Source organism: Vicia villosa, linkage group LG3 (assembly GCF_029867415.1).
Source record: "Vicia villosa cultivar HV-30 ecotype Madison, WI linkage group LG3, Vvil1.0, whole genome shotgun sequence".
Taxonomy (NCBI): Eukaryota; Viridiplantae; Streptophyta; class Magnoliopsida; order Fabales; family Fabaceae; genus Vicia; species Vicia villosa.
Window position 1 is genome coordinate 166,988,685 of NC_081182.1, and position 5,598 is coordinate 166,994,282.

Genomic DNA, 5,598 nt, shown 5'->3' on the forward strand with positions numbered 1-5,598 from the left:
AATCAGTGACAGAAGATCATAAGTCATCATAGAAACAAAAGCTTGACATTACAAATAATATTAAGCTTCCTCAAAAGTACTAGCAACATCGACGAATCACAACAAAAGAGGTTTTGACCGTGTATTCAGAAGCTTCGAAGAACAGCATAAATTGCTCCAATTAAATCACATCCAAGAAATCACAACACTCAATGCAAAGACAAAATTATGACATCTATTGTCATCTACATTTTAATAAAGGAAAACACGCTACCAAGAGACATTGTCTTAAAAGAAGAAAAACAAGGAAGACATGTTACCAAAGATAAGATTCGCCTTGGAAATAGGTGTGTCATCATTCAGTCTATGGAAAGCATTAAATGCTATGTCCAAATATAGTTCAAACGGTAATATTCCAATGGTAATAACAGACTTCTATAAAAAGAGAAAAATTATGATAAGAGATGAGATTGAGATAGTGTGAGCAAGCAAATAAGCATAAGATAAATTAAGCTGCTCCAACAGAGGTAACACACATAAAGTGTGTGATGAAACGATTATGTTGAAATCTACCTCATAAGCCTATGAAAAGAAAATCAAAAAGAGTGAAAAAGAAAACTCTGCATGTTTTGCAGTATGCTCCAATGGAGTCATAAGAAATCCACAAATACTTGATCGATCCATACTTTTCTCATGTTGAATGACCAAAGAAACTGAATACACTGAGTTGTTGCTCGTCAGAGTTTCATGTGACTTATAATCATCAATGTGTTATCAGCTGTAACATGCTCAATGATCAGTAATGAAGAAGAAGTAGATAAAGATCAATGAACAAGAAGCAATTCATACAAGAGCTTTTGCTCTTAATCTGCTTTCAAAAGAAGAAGAAGATCTCATTCAGAAGTTAAAGAAAAGAAGACTTCAAGAATAATTTGTATTTCTTGTAATTAAATGTAAAACACATAAAGTTTTTGCCCGTATTGTGTTTTGTCTTAGTTAACTTCTGTTAGATAGTTTAGGCACTAGAAGTGACTTCTAGTCAGTGTATCGTAAACTTATGTACTTAGGCGACGACTTTGCAAGTTAGATCCATTGTCAAGTGATGACAGGCTATTTCCGGGTCAAGACCGGGCATTTCGGCTGCGCTCCAGGATAATAGGTCGGTGTTCTCTCAGAGGCAGGCTTTGAGTTGTTTTTTGACCAGTTCAGGAATATCCGTCCCGATCTTGACTCCTCTATTTGGATCTTCCCCGAGGGTTATCAGCTCGAAATCTCCGTCCGGGATAGGGCGCGGGCTTTCTTCTCTTGGATCCTTCGCGTCTGCCTTCCCCTCAAATTCTTTGGGGAAACGGATGCTAGATCGATAGTGTCGATGTGCGGAATTGGTTTGTTGGTCTCGGGGCCTGCGTTGGTTGTTGATTTATCTTGGAGCAGAGAGGCCATTATTATTGAGTTGAGGCCTTTGGCGGATGCTTCGAAGCATCTCCTGGCCGCTTCGATGTCTCCGTGGAGTGTGGCTACTTGACCTTTCATTGTGTAATACTTGAGTTTGAAGTGGACAATTGAGGGAACAGAAATTAGTTCAGCTAGCGTAGGCCGTCCCAAGATGCATTGGTAGATAGAGGGGCAGTCGATTATCAGGAACTGGACTTTGACGGCCCTGGCCGTATCTGCTAACCCAACAGAGACAATTAGCTCGACGAATTCCCACGTCTTTTTAAGGGTGCCACTGAAGCCTTGTAAGTCGGAGCCTACGTAAGGAGTGAGGTGGAGGTCGTCCAGCTGTAACATCTTGAATAGCTGGGAGTACAAAATGTCTACCGAATTCCCTTAATCGACCAGAATTCGGCGCACATCGAAGTTGGCCATTCGAGCCCGGATGAGGAGAGAAATGGTGGCTTTAGGGGCGCCACCTGGTAGTTCTTCCCAATAGAATGGGATGGGGGAGGAGATGCCTTTTGCGAGGTCGAGAGTGGCTGTTCTGCTCGAGCTTGCCGAAATATGCTCGTCGAACTTCCTTTTCACAGACCCGGTTGTGAGTTTGCTGAATCCTCCTCCGGAGATGACATGGCGGAGGGGAAAAGCTCCCACGGGCTGTGAGAAGAGATGGGGGGGATATTTTCGCCCAGTCGGGGAGGTAAAAATCCTCTGGTCGCGTAATACTCATGGCTACTTGCATGACGGGCGTATCCTCTGCAGGTTTTTCTTCGGTGACCGGTTTGGCTTCTTGGGCAGCTTCTTGTTTCTTTGCGTATTATTTTAGGTGCCTTTCCCTAATTAGTATCTCTATTGTGTCCTTCAGGTGGATGCAGTCCTCAGTGTTATGCCCGTGGCCTTTGTGGAAGCGGTAGTATTTTGATTTGTCCACGTTTGGCCGAGCAGGCATGGATTTCGGAAAGCGGACCTTGCCTATTTGGAACTCGGCATTTGCACATTCATTCAGGAGGTGCTCCCTGGATGCGTTCAGGGGCGTGTATTCCCGGAACTTTATGACCGGGCCCTTGTAGTCTTTATGGTCTCGTCCTTTGTCATCTTTTTTCTTCTCTAATCCCCGACGAGAGTCGTCTTGACGAGCGCCTTTGAAGCTTTCTTCCTGTCTGAAGTTGCGGATCGCGTGAGCAACTTCCTTCTCTTCGTACTGTATATACGTCTGGGCTTTGAGGAAAAACGCGTCCAAGGTGGGCGGAATTTCGATTCCCATGGCTTTGGCGAAGTCTGAGCGTGGTCGGAGACTTTGCTCGAGTAAGAACTTTTTTATGTGGGTTGTGGTGGATACTTGTACGGCCTCTTTGTTGAACCTCTCTATGTAGGCCTAGAGAGATTCGTCTTTCCCCTGGATGATGGCCTCTAAGGAGGCCTCCGATTTCAAATGCCCGCGGGAGGCTGTGAAGTATCGTGAGAAAAGCTTTCCGAGCCCTTTCCATGACATGATGGACTCGTCAGGAAGGCTTTTTTACCAGTTCATGGCTCCTTTGCGCAATGTGGTTGGGAACAACCGCATTTGATCGTGTTCGGTACTCCTCTGTAGTCTAGGAGGGTGTCGATGTTCACGATATGTTCGTCGAGGTCGGTCGTCCCGTCGTATGTGCCCAGTGGGGGGGGGCTTCTCGAGATCAACCGGTAGGGGTGCTTCCAAGATGGCGTGGGACAAAGGGGCCCCGACGCTCTTCTTCCTCGTCGCTGGGGATGGGTGTAATGGACCGGCTGCGGCTTCTCGTGTGTCGCCCGCAATCGTTGTTGCGCCGTGCGAAAGGCGACTTAGACCTCCTTCTCGGTCGGGGAGACTGTGAACAGTGTCGAGAGAGATGGTCGTTGTGTCCTTTCTTGGAAGTGGAGCCCGGGTTTTCCATCGGAGAAGGGGAATGAGGGCGCTTTTTGGTGATGGTATCACGCCGGGAGCGAGGTTTGTGACCGGGGGGAGTCTTAGAACGACGTTTGTGTGCTAATGCTCTAATCCGATTTTTCTATTGTTCGATTAAGGCGTTTGTCTGCACAAGGGCGGCCAAGACGGCATCCATGGTTTGGTCTAGAGGAGTTAGACCTTAGTCAAGAAAGGGTTTTCAAGAACTTCTTCATGGTTGTCTTTACCGCTGGTTTCTTCGAGGTTATAGATAATGTTGTCGTGGATGTCTTCTGGGGAAGGAGACGTTGTGAGACCGTCACGTGGATGTGGGGCAGCGTTTCTGGGTGGGGGAACGATGAGAGAGATGTCGTTCTTGTTGATCATTGTTCCGCTCAGGGAAGAGAAGTCTCCATCATTGCCAGCCATGGATGACAGTTGAATGAGAGCTTTGGTTTCTGGGTTCTTGCAGGGGCAAGAAAGGATCAAGAATTGCAAGAAAAGAAATGGGGAAGATGATGATTCCCACAGACGGCGCCACTGATCTTTACGAGGAGAATAGGTGGCCAGCAACTGTGAGGCTTAAACTTCTAGACGGTTGAGAGAAAAAAGGTGGTTGTACCTGCAAGGCACTCTGATGCTAAAGTAAGTGTTTGGACAACAAGGTACAACGGAAAAGTGAGAGAATTTGGGTTGAAAAGTGATTACCTCGCCCTTTGGGGTCAGAGGGCTATTTATGGGGCCGTTCTGTAATGGTCAATTCCACCCTTTAGGGGTTTATGCGTGATTTGCAGCCAGGAAACACGGAAAGCTAGCCATTGCCGAGCACTTGACTTCAGTGTGCTCAGTCCTAGCTTGCTGTGTGCCCGGAATGTATCGGGAGCTTGCTGCCGCGTTTTTGGGCCAGAACGCGTTGGACGAAAGAGTGGATTGGATCAATTTGGATAATTAGGCCAGTCCGGAACAATTTCCTTTAAAATTCAATTTTAATTTACTATGGTAACCGTTTGACGAACTTTAAATAAGTACTTTTTAATAAGAAATTTTGAATGTTTATATTTTTTGTTGTATGGTGTATTGAGTGTTGCATTTTTCATATAAATCCAAAATGTGGTCATAAAATTGGGATTAATAATAACAATAATTTCCAAAACAAATTTGACATGTAGTCAATTTGAATAACTTGGAAAATGAAATAATTCAAATTATGATAATCAAGTAATTTCAATTTATTTTTCTAAGAGTTGAATACAAAAGATGAAGCAGTCACACCCTTTCTTATTATGATTTTATTTATTATTCTCATCCAAATACAACAACTAATCCATTATTCAGTTTGTAATTGAAGGTATTGGACTAGGAGTTTTATTGGTTGATGTTGGTGGAAGGTGTCTACATGCACAATGGTGGGCAACACATACGATCAGTGGGGGTGGACAGGGAAATTTTTGTCTAATACAATCTAGAGGTGTGTTACAGTTTGAGTCTAACTCCTCTGTCACTCTCATGGCCTGCGATTCCATATACATATCTACATACACAAATGATACAAGAAAATAAGAAGAATGTTGTATAAAAAAATATGAACAAGTTTATTGGCATACAAAGTGAAAAATAAAAAGACAATACATCAAAAAATTTCCAATAATAAATTAAGTTTAGACCTGATACAAGGATTAAAAATGCCAACAAAAATGCCAATTTCACAGAAGAATTTCTTGAACTCTCCATTTTTTTTCATTGAATATGTTACTTAGAAGCATGTTTATATAGACTTGGTGAACTCATCTTTAACATTAAATATCATTGATTGATGCATATGAAAGAAAGTGTAAAAAGACTAAATAAGATTTACTACACTTTAAATATTTTAATATATGCATTTTGAAATAGACTTGAATTATAAAATATTTTATTTAAAACTTTTCCTAAAAAATAATTATATCATATGTATATTAAAATTATAAAATTTCAAAATTAATTAAAATATAGTCAAACGGTGCTCTCACTTTTAATTTTAAATAATTCTTAAATATAAAAAACATCCAGCATATATGATTTTAGAAGGAAAAGCTACATAGCTTTAATTAAAATATGTTCTTTAGAGTTTTTCATGTTTTGAGATGCATGCAATAAAATAAATTTAAATTAATTATATATATTATATTTACGACATATACATTTTTGACACGTATTTATAACATATATGATGATGTTTAAGATATAGTCAAACGACGCTTTCACTTTTAATTTTAAAAAATTCTAAAGAAATATCCATC

General features: G+C 41.4%; 1 long non-coding RNA gene across 1 annotated transcript; it reads right to left on the reverse strand.

The window, feature by feature from the left end:
* Positions 1–4,577: 4,577 nt before the first annotated feature.
* Positions 4,578–5,049, reverse strand: LOC131656885 (uncharacterized). The gene is made up of 2 exons (XR_009300356.1): positions 4,984–5,049; positions 4,578–4,850 (listed from the first exon to the last, which is right to left on the reverse strand). It is a non-coding gene; the product is annotated as an uncharacterized LOC131656885 (long non-coding RNA).
* Between the last annotated feature and the right edge of the window lie 549 nt (positions 5,050–5,598).